We start from the raw sequence: 11,933 nt of genomic DNA, 5'->3' as shown, positions 1-11,933 counted from the left end.
ATAGCCTAGTGGTATTGTCGCTAGACTATTAATCCAGAAACTCTGGGACCCAGCTTTGAATCCCGTCATAGCAACTGGTGGGATTTGAATTTAATTTTAAAAAATCTGGGATTAAAACTCTAATAATGACCATGAAACCATTGTCGATTGTTGGAAAAACCCATCTGGCTCACTAACGCCTGGTCTACATGTGACTCCAGAGCCACAGCAATATGGTTGATTCTCAACTGCCCTTGGGCAACTAGGAATGGGCAATAAATGCTGGCCAGCCAGCAGTATGTCCTATGAATGAATTAAAAAAATTAAGGGCGCCTCTTGATGAGGGACTGATGTTCTGCGTCACTGAACATGTGCCCAGTGGAGCAACAGTTGAGGATCCACATGATAAAATCAATCGGCAGATCAAAATCCTGCCACGCTTATAGTGAGGGGAAATCTTGCGGCAGAGAAAGGGTTAGGCACCAGTGGAAATCTGCTTGCCTGCTAGTTTGACAATGTGATTTATTGTACTATAAAAATAATTATATAGGTTTTCCTGTATCACAGAGACTCAAAGCAAAATCTTGGCATTAAGGAGTTTTTATCTCATCATCTGTTTACAATCCCAAACATTCTATACCAAAAGGTTTTGAAAGCTCGGAAATGTAAGTTGAAAATTAGGAAATTAGGCACAAATGCAGAGTTAAGAAAAATCTGTTTGACCCAAAGGATAATAGCCATATGGAATACATTACCAAGTAACGCTATTGAGGCAAACGGAATAAATGTGTTCAATAGACAACTGGGCACGTTTTTGGAGAAGGAGGCAATTGATGTATATGGGTACACAATCTGACATTTTCTAATGAGAATGCTGATACACCTGATAATTAATTGCAGACTAACTCTCCGTGATTTAAGTTTGATCATTAATAGCTTAGCGTGATTATCATTATTAACTGCATGAAAATTCTGGTTATTCCAACAACTCTGCAGTCCTCCAGATCCAAGTCCTATTGATGGCCTTACCTTTGGTCGTATAGGCTGGGGTGGGCTGGATGGCCACATCTGGTTATGGGCTTGGTCATAAATGCTCAAGGAATCAACAATTCTTATAAAGGTACACTTTGGTTAACATAAGCTAAAAAAATTCCTTGATGTTAACTATGATAATTATACCATCATAATGATGCATTACACACAATTACGAAACCAAACGTACCCTCTTTCTCATGCCCTCCTCGTTTAATGCAATTGGTCCCCACCCCCGTTACATTGGCAATAAAGTGTAGTTTCACTATTTTTCTCTCTCCACAAATGCTGCCTGTTCTATTAAGTACTTCCAGCAATTTCTGTTTTTATTTCAAATTTCAAGTATCTGCAATATTTTGCTTTTTTATAGCCACAGATTACAAGGAAGACCAAGGGAAAAACAATAAACAAACGAGAAAGAAAATGCGGAGAGACCAAAAGGCATTTCAGAGTCATAGAATCATAGCATCCTACAGTGCAGAAGGAGGCTATTCGGTCCACCGAGTCTGCACTGACCACAATCCCACCCAGTCCCTATTCCCATAACCCCATGCATTTACCCTAGCTAGTCCACCTGACACTAAGGGGCAATTTACTATGGCCAATCCACCTAACCCGCATATCTTTGGACTGTGAGAGAAAACTGGAGCACCCGCAGTAAACCCACGCAGACACAGGAAGAACGTGCAAACTCCACACAGACAGTGAACCAAGCTGGGAATCGAACCTGGGTCCCTGGCGCTGTGAGGCAGCAGTGCTAACCACCATGTCACCATGTGGGGAGTACAATCCAGCTGGGTTGTGTCATGGGGGCCAGGTCAGGTCAGTGGGTGTAGTGGGGTCCAGCCTGTTTGGGTCAGGGCATCAAGCTGAGGTGAGTGTGGGGGCAGGTTGGGTCAGGTCTGGCTGGGGTGAAGTGGGGATCCAACTACATTGGATTGGGTTAGGGAATAAGTGAGTTATCCCATGTGGTGGGATTTTTTTGGAGTTGAGAATACTGTGGAGAGGAGGGGTTGCTTAGTAGTGGGAAGGCCTCCTGTGGGGTCGGGGGTGTGGGGGGAGTCCTATGAGAGATGGATCGAGGTACTTAAAATAGTTGTGTTGAAGAGGTTTTATTTCTTCTAACCTCGTCAAAGTAACTAGTAGCATAATACTGGCAAAACATTCTGAAGATAAAGATTTAAATGGCTTTGCTGGATAGCTCCCAGTGCAGCGCAATTATCCAGGGGAAGTTAACACTTCTGGATAATTGCAGTGCAAATGCTTACCTGGAGAGGGATTCCGCAATGCACCATTGGGGTACCCCCCCCCCCCCCCCAATTCCAATCCTGGGAAGCCAGCAAATTACAGACCATTTTTGGTGGAAATATTAGATGTGCTTACTTATTGAAATACTGGATCAAGCAGTGAGTTGAGTGCTGGACTCCAAAGCAGAATGACTTATATCTGAACCCCACCAGGGTACACTCCGCTTTGCACCTTACATGTAGTATTAAAGAATTATCTTCCCTTAGGCTATGTGGAGTAAATCGAGAATGTAATATCTTAGTGGTGCTTATTAGGCTGTTGCTGTATCTTCTGACAGTTTGGGACTAGAGACAAGGGTCTCCACTGTGCTCAGTTGTATTTTAGGGTGAATTTCCAGAGGGGTTGTCTTGCAGAATGTCAGTGGAAGAGCCATGGAAATCACAGAAAAATGGCAGTAGAGTTCCTTAAAATTCACTCCAACGCAGTACTAATGAAAATTGATCTCCATAACTTCTCCCTCTCCATCAAAGAAGTCCATAATTGAAACCAATGCATATATGTGGATTCCTAACAGAGAAAGGCCATACAAATTTGATAATTAATTACACCTTAAAATGGTCAGGTTTGGCTGCAGTTGATTAGTCTTTCAGTAATCAACACATATTCCAATCTTACAGGGAGCCAGCTGCTGCCTGACTAATGGGATGTGCACTGTACAAATGTGCATTTAATTGGCGTGCATCTGTTTCTTAATGTACTTAATGCAATGGTCAAGTATTTTCTACATTACTTTCACTAATAACTTGTGTTGAGATTGATAGGATGCAATGAAGTGCTCTCCCTGTGAGTCAAAAACATCACTTAATTCACAATACAGGTATATAAGTATTTTCACAACTAATTGATTTTGACAGAAGTCCAATTAATAATTAATCAAAGAACACGTTGCTATGCAAAATTACACCACCAGTCTTATTGGAAGAAATAGCATTGAGTTTTGGCAGTGAAGTTTTGGGAAGGAGAGATAGAAGAGCAGAAAAATAAATATACCTGCACAGGCATGGTGGCACAGTGGTTAGCACTGCTGCCTCACGCCGCCCAGGGACCCGGATTCAATTCTGGCCTTGGGTCACTGCCTGAGTGGAGTTTGCATGTTCTTCCTGTGTGTGCATCGGTTTCCACGCAGACATGGGGAGAATGTGATCATAAGTCTGCTCCCCGATAATGGAGACTCCATCCCCTGTATCCACTTCCATTTTTAATTGGTGGCCATTTATAAACAACTCTACCATTAGAGGGGCAACCTTTGTTGTGGAGTTGCAATTTAATTACATTGTCCCTGTTCCTGGTTGTGGACTTAACTGCAGGGTTTAGGCCGGTACTGACCTTGGCCTTTTTTCGAGATAACATGCATTGTTACTGTCCTTTGCCTCAGTTGTGGTCTTCTGCAGCACTTGCTATAGTCCACCGTATGGTATCTACAACCTTCTGAAATAGTCTGAAGGCTGTCTTTGCCCTTCCTTGATGCCTAATGATGCAACCTCAGCTCTGCTGCTGCAAGGGATTCTGTGAAATTTTACTGATACCATCGCTCTTAGTTGAGGGATGGATGTTGCATGAGGCCCCTCCCTCCAATTAGAGGACACTGCTGTCTGATGTTCCCTGTAGTTTCTGAGGTCCTTTCTCAGCATTCTCCAATGATAGAACTATCTCAATGGCCTTCTTTAGATCGAAATTGGGCTCTGCCAATAATTATTTTGGACTGTCACATTGTTAATCCCGCAGACCAGTCTATCTCGCAACATGTCATTCACGGGTGGCTTGAATTTACAGTGCTATACCAATTTTCGTAGCTTTGTTAGAGATTTGGTGACAGATTCCTCAGGGATTCACCCTGCCATGTTAAAATGGTATCGCTGGAGTATTAAGAAAGTTTTCGGTCATAATAACCTTTAACGAAGTTCACTAATTCATTAAAGTTTGAAGTCAGGGACATCTGGGTAGGTCAGGCTTTTTATTACACTGAAGGCCAGGACCCAAGCTGTCATCAACATGACTACTTTCCCCTCAATATTGTTGGCCCGAACAATGTAATGCATCCGCTCTGTGCATTGGGTTCAGTCTTCCATGCTTCAAGTTTACCAAAAGGAGGCATTTTCCTTACCAGAGTATTACTTGTCTAGACAGTAAAGATGGTCTGGAGGGAAGAAAAAAACTAGCTATACTCCTCATCACCAATGTGACAATCTCACCAAGGCCAATCTTCTATCACCATCACCTTTTATTTACAACATGCTTGAAGTGCTGCTCAGCGGCTACAGAGTACAGATCAGACCCAAAGTCTTTCAATTGTTGGCCTAAGTGGAACCAGCTGGTATTAACCACTGTGCCCCCCGCCCCCTCCGCCCCAACCCCCCATGCTGCTCCTTCCACATTGGGTAAGCCTCCACTTGCCTAATAGGGGAGTTTGTATTCTATGAGGCCCACTGCAAGATCTATTGACAATCCCCTGTGCCATCATAACAGTCCTTTTTACTTCAGCATTCTTAGAGCTTCTTTTCCATTCCCTAGTTTCTGGAACTAAATGTCCTTTAGTTCCCCATGAGCTTGCTTTCATGCGCCTTACTCCATTGTATGGCTTTCCTGCTTGTAACAGAGCTGAGAACTGTTCACCCTCTCATTCTCTCGCCCCAACAGTTATAAATCCAGTTAAAAATTATCTCAAAAAGCATTTCGACCCCAAAGTGCCACAGGTTACTAAGCTATAGCTTTGACTTCTCCAGGCTTTTTTAATTTTCACGCCGTAATTCTCTCCAAGCACAATAGAAGCACAGTTTGAACTGACAGACAGGCAAATCCCCAGGGCCGGATGGCATCTATTCTAGACTCTTCAGGGAGGCGAGAGATGCAATTGCTGGGCCTCTAACAGAAATCTTTGTCTCTTCACTGGACACAGGTGAGGTCCCAGAGGATTGGGGGATAGCAAATGTGGTCCCGTTATTTAAGAAGGGTAGCAAGGAAAACCCGGGTAATTATAAGTCGGTGAGCTTGACGTCCGTGGTAGGGAAGTTGTTGGAGAAGATTCTTCGAGATAGGATATATGCGCATTTAGAACTGAATAATCTCATTAGCAATAGACAGCATGGTTTTGTACGAGGGAGGTCATGCCTCACAAATTTGGTTGAATTTTTTGAGGAGGTGACAAAAACAATTGATGAAGGAAAGGCCATGGATGTAGTCTATATGGATTTTAGTAAAGCGTTTGACAAGGTCCCTCATGGCAGGCTGGTGCAAAAGGTTAAATCTCACAGGATAAAAGGTGAGCTAGCTAGATGGGTGGAGAACTGGCTTAGCCATAGAAGACAGAGGGTAGCAGTGGAGATCTTTTTCCGGTTGGAGGTCTGTGACTAGTGGTGTTCCGCAGGGCTCTGTACTGGGACCTCTGCTATTTGTGTTATATATAAATGATTTGGAGGAAGATGTAGCTGGTGTGATCAGTAAGTTTGCTGACGACACGAAGATTGCTGGAGTTGCGGATAGTGATGAACATTGTCAGAGAATACAGCAGGATATAGATAGGCTGGAACACTGGGCGGAGAAATGGCAGCTGGAATTTAATCCAGATAAATGTGAAGTGTTGCATTTCGGTAGATCTAATGTAAGGGGGAGCTATACAATAAATGGCAGAACCATCAGGAGTATAGACACACAGAGGGACCTGGGTGTACAAGTCCACAGATCCTTAAAGGTGGCCGGACAGGTGGAGAGGGTGGTGAAGAAGGCATATGGCATGCTTGCCTTTATTGGACGGGGCATAGAATATAAAAGTTGGCATATGATGTTGCAGCTGTATAGAATGATGGTTAGGCCACATTTGGAGTACTGTGTCCAGTTCTGGTCGCCACACTACCAGAAGGACGTGGAGGCTTTGGAGAGAGTACAGAGAAGGTTTACCAGGATGTGAGGAGAGATTAGGTAAACTGGGGTTGTTCTCCCTGGAAAGACGGAGGATGAGGGGCGACCTAATAGAGGTGTATAAAATTATGAGGGGCATAGGTAGAGTGAACGGTGGGAAGCTTTTTCCCAGGTCGAGGTGACGAACACAAGGGGTCACAGGTTCAAGGTGAGGGGGGTAAGGTTCAACACAGATGTCAGGGGGATGTATTTTACACAGGGGGTGGTGGGGACCTGGAATGCACTGCCAAGCAAGGTGATTGAGGCGGACACACTGGGATCGTTTAAGACTTATCTAGATAACCACATGAACAGACTGGGAATAGAGGAATACAAAAGAATGGTCGAGTGGGCACATAAGCGGCGCAGGCTTGGAGGGCCGAAGGGCCTGTTCCTGTGCTGTATTGTTCTTTGTTCTTTGTTGACCAAACCCCCACACATACAAGCACCTTTGTTTTGCATGAATCTAGCTAGAGTTTTACTCATCTTACCCATAACTACTAAATTAAACCCACTTAAATCTGTACCTTATTTCTAATATTTAACAATACAAATAGGTAAAGGTAAAATCACCATAGTCCCAGATTACCTTCGGCTGCTGTCCCTTTTGAGAGCTGACTAGTGGTGATTTAACCAAAGGATCACCACACCTCAGGTAAGGGACAAGGTTGAGAAGGTGGGCCTTCATGAACTTGGCCGGTACGGGAATTAAACCCACGCTTTTGGCGTCGCTCTGCATCACCAACCAGCTGTCCAGACAACCAAGCTAAACCAACAGTGCAAATATAGCTCATGTAAATCTACCTCTGCTTTCCAGATTGGGTAATGCTGCACAGTGGCACAGTGGTTAGCACTGCTGCCTCACAGCGCTAGGGACCTGGGTTCAATTCCCAGCTTGGGCCACTGTCTGTGCAGAGTTTGCATGTTCTCCCTGTGTCTGCGTGGGTTTCCTCCGGGTGCTCTGGTTTCCTCCCACATTCTGAAAGACGTGCTGGTTAGGGGCATTGACCCAAACAGGTGCCGGAATGTGGCGGCTAGGGGAATTTCACAGTAACTTCATTGCAGTGTTAATGTAAGTCTTACTTGTGACCAATAAATAAACTTTAAAATTTACCTTTAAAACTTTGCTCTGAGGGTCTGGGTTTGAATCCTACCATGACACATGGTGGAATTAAATGTCTAATGATGACCTTGAAACCATTGTCCATTTTTTGTAAAAACCCATCTGGATCAATGATGCCTTTCAGAGAAGGAAATCTGCTGTCCTTACCTGGCCTGACCTACACATGATTCCAGATCCATAGCAATGTTGTTGACTCTTAACTGCCTTCTTAAATGGCCTAGCAAACTGCTCAGTTCAAGGATTAAGGTTAAATTCTCACCCAGCCAGCAACGTCCACATCCCATGAATGAATTAAAAAATATATTGATGTTTAAATACAACTTCCAAAGTACAAATTTCAATTACTGGCACAACCAATTCTAATGTGGAAACTATAAACCTGTGGAACATTGTTCTAATGGAAGCAATGTTACCAAGTGCAGTTTACAGCGGAAGGAATTGGTGAGGATGATAAATTGAAAGTGAAAGCCGACTCCTGGGTCTTTGTTCAGACTGAGCAGGTTGGAATGTATGTCCCAGAGCAAGCGAATTGATGCTTCAAACTTGAATGTAGAAAGATAGCCAGAGAAATGAAGGTTGGATTGCTCAATGTGCCTCATTCAAAAGTATTATTACTAATAAAACCAAATTGGGTCCAGCTTATGAATGCAACAAGGAATACACCACTAAATGATAGGAATCAGGGGTTCTGGGGTTTCCTATGATTCTATATATCTCCAATTTAAGTCAGGTTGATGGGGAAACCAGCCAATCATTTTCCCAAAGGATAAACCAAAGGGCAACCCAATTGGCATTTTGACATGGAAAATGGGCAGAAAAGAAAATATTAGAAAATGAGTGAAAAAAACTGAACTGATGAATAAAATCAATGTTGACTGATAAAATAGATGATAAATAACATGGAGAAAAATTATTCAACTGTACTGACATTTAACTGAAAATATGTATGAACTTGGTTCTGTGGATGTTTTCAATTACATTGTATATAGATTATAAGAGGAAGCCTTCTATAGAACAGCAGGCTCACATTCAAATTACCTTCGAATTTTAAACTTTGGAGTAGCTCTGAACTCCCCAGCATTGAACTGGTTTCAAATGTTAAGCAACAAACTCTGAGACTTCAGGCGATAACATCTCATGAAGGAAAGATAAATCCATACTTATTTACTGAATACACACTTCCTATTAGTGCTGGGCTCCTGAGGCAACTACATTGCATTCAGCCTCACTGTGAGTTGAAACATTGCAGAATTTGTATAAACAAAATCAAAAAATGCACTACAATTGATATGTCTTTGAGAATGCACAAATGTAGCACAGGATTTGTATACAAGCAAGTTACATACAACTGAGCCTGACTATATGGGGGCGATCTTACCAAAAACATTTTAAGTGCCGAATGAGCTTGCAAATGGGAGAAAATTGCCCCCATTTTTTGGGCGAGATCCCAGACGCCATCATATGGTACTTAGAAGTAAAATGAGGCAAAATGTGATTCTCGCCAGGAGGGGACATGAACAAAACATATTCACACCGGGAAGCTGGCTTCTGAGCTATTGAACATGCGTCCCGATCTTCCAGTGTACAAGTGTACACAATGCACTGGGAGATCTGGCACTGCCCCAATCCCCCGGACATTGCACCCCCCAATCACTCAACTGAACATCACCATCTCCCTGATAGTTGGCCCCAATTGCCGATCCATCCCCCCCCCCGATCGCCCCACCCCCCCCACTCCCCCGGCCCCGTGATTACTGACCCTGATTCCTCCCCGGCTGATCACTGACCCCAATTCTTCATCCCCCACTGATCGTTTCCCCAATCTCCCCCAAGGCTGATTGCTGGCCCTGATCCCCCTGCCCGGCCATCACCACCCCGGCTGATCCCCGATGCATAGTATATCCCCTCAGCATCCCCATCTTGGCACACTTCTTCACCTGCCCATTTCAAGCCATGCCCCTCGTCTTAGGCCCCGTCCCTTTGGCACTGCCGGGTGCCCGGTGGGCAATGCCAGGGTGTCAAGTTGGTTTCCTTCCACTGTCCAAACATGTGCAGGTTAGGTATATTGGCCATGCTAAATTGCCTCTTAGTGTCCAAAGATGTGTAGGTTATGTGGATTGGCCATGATCAATATTCAGGGTTACGGGGATAGGGTGGAGGAATGGGCATAGGTAGCATGCTCTTTCAGATGGTCAGTACAGATTTGATGGGCTGAATAGCCTCCTTCTGCACTGTAGAGATTCTATGGATTTTTAAAGCTTCCCCAGTTGCTAGCCTGATCATCTTTCTTCTTAACTTTATGGGTGAATCCCTCTTTCATAGAATCATAAAATCATATGTAAAGACTATTTAATGTAGGACTGGGAATGTAAAAATTGCTTCATATGTGTGGGAGAATTGATAATCGGAAGGGACTAAGTTATATGTTGTTCTCACACAAAAATAATTGTTATATTACTCTGTTACCCAATTAGTATTTGCTCACATCACTCATGTAAAATTAGCCTGTGCATTGGGTATGGTGTGCATCCACAGCAGCTGTGTTACTCGCCATGCTGCTTATCAGATAACATGCTGTCCCTCCAGTGTTGCTCAAACCCACGCTTCTCAGTTGTCTATTGGCCAATTAGCAACTGCCTTCTTGGGAGAATAAAGCGGGGTCTTGTACGTGTTGCAGTGGCCCTAAAGGGACAAGCGTGACGATAGATGACTGTGACCAAGTTAACCCATTGCGGTAGCCTTGGTAATCTGATACCACAAACAGGTTTATCTGCAGTCCTTCGGGGCACTGTTAAGATTAGATTGAGAGCTGGGATTCTTCCCACTCAAACCCAATAACTTTAAAAGGTTGGATGATCATGTTGGGTTGCTTGCCAGGACTCAGTGCTAATAAGCTGTATGGTTTTAGCTGGTCAAATTCCAACAATATCCCTGCAGGTAATTAATGTGTTTTCCTGGCTGTATTTAGCATAGTGAGTGCTCCGGTCGGGAAATCACAGGCCCACAAACTCAGATATTTTGACTATTTAATTTAGTTAGGCTCTGTGAGCTTGGAACTTTTCTGACTCGTACCTAGTGACGGCACTGTTGCCGCTGCAAGTGTATAAATAGGTAAACAATCGATTTCTGACAGCTGGATCTCAAAATGTGTTTTTGGACAATTTGGCTGTGCTTTGCATTTTTATTTGCCTGAATTGTTGATGGCAATGTTCTGGAAGATTCAGGTGTCTGTCAGAGGCCTGAGAGGTAATCTGTCTACATTTACAAACAAACCTCATGTAAGAGTTCATACTGCAAGGGCCTACTATTGGATATAGTTTATAGCTAACAACTGAACATTGCTAGTGTGACAGCATGTTGTTATCCACCTTAGAAATTGGAGAGTTAAGCCTGTATCTATCGTAAATCGACAGTGTGCCATTGCAATTTTTTACTTGTCTATTTACTGGTTAATGAATTGGTTTTGCGGTTTGTTTCCTAAGCATCAGCCTTGCGAACCAATTATTATTGTCGTTCGCTGAATGAAATCACTTGGTGTAACAAACAAAACATAAAATTGTGGTAAGGATTTTCTGTACAACTTCTAGACTTGGAACATGGTGGGTGGGATGTTACGGTCTCGCGCGACCTGAGACTAGAAAATCCCGCCCAAGGCCAACGGACATATCCATTGCTCGATCTGATTCCGTGGCGGGCAGGGCGGTAGAATTCCGGTGATTACCTAAAGATAATTTGTTTCTACAAATATATAAAACGAAAAAGAGTGGTGAAAGTAAACATTGGTCCTTTAGAGGATGAGGAGGGGAATGTAATAACTGGAAATAAGAAAATGGCTGAGGCATTGAACAGGTATTTTGTGTCGGTCTTCACAGCGGAAGACACAAATAACATGCCAAAAATTGATGACAGGAAGGCGATGGCAGGTGAGGACCTAGAAACTATCATTATCAGGAAAGAGGCAGTGTTGGGCAAGCTAATGGGGCTAAAGGTAGGCAAATCTCCTGGTCCTGATTGAATACATCCTAGGGTACTAAAAGAGATGGCGGGAGAAATAGCAAATGCACTAGTGGTAATTTACCAAAATTCGCTGGACTCTGGGGGTGGTTCCCGCAGATTGGAAAACAGCAAATGTGACGCCACTGTTTAAAAAAGGAGGTAGACAAAAGACAGGTAACTATAGGCCGGTTAGCTTAACTTCTGTAGTAGGGAAAATGCTTGAATCTATCATCAAGGAAGAAATAGCGAGACATCTGGATATAAATGTCCCATTGGTAAGATGCAGCATGGGTTCATGAAGGGCAGGTCATGTTTGACTAATTTGGTGGAATTCTTTGAGAACATTACATGTGCAGTGGACAATGGGGAACCTGTGGATGTGGTGTATTTGGATTTCCAGAAGGCATTTGACAAGGTGCCGCACCAAAGACTGCTACACAAGATAAAGGTGCACAGTGTTACGGGTTATGTATTAGCATGGATAGAGGATTGGTTAACTAACAGAAAGCAAAGAGTGGGGGTAAATGGGTGTTTTTCTGGTTGGCAAACAGTGACTAGTGGTGTGCCTCAGGGATCAGTGTTGGGACCGCAATTGTTTATG

This window comes from Mustelus asterias, chromosome 6 (assembly GCF_964213995.1).
Source record: "Mustelus asterias chromosome 6, sMusAst1.hap1.1, whole genome shotgun sequence".
Lineage (NCBI taxonomy): Eukaryota > Metazoa > Chordata > Chondrichthyes > Carcharhiniformes > Triakidae > Mustelus > Mustelus asterias.
Note: the sequence above shows the minus strand (reverse complement) of the source record.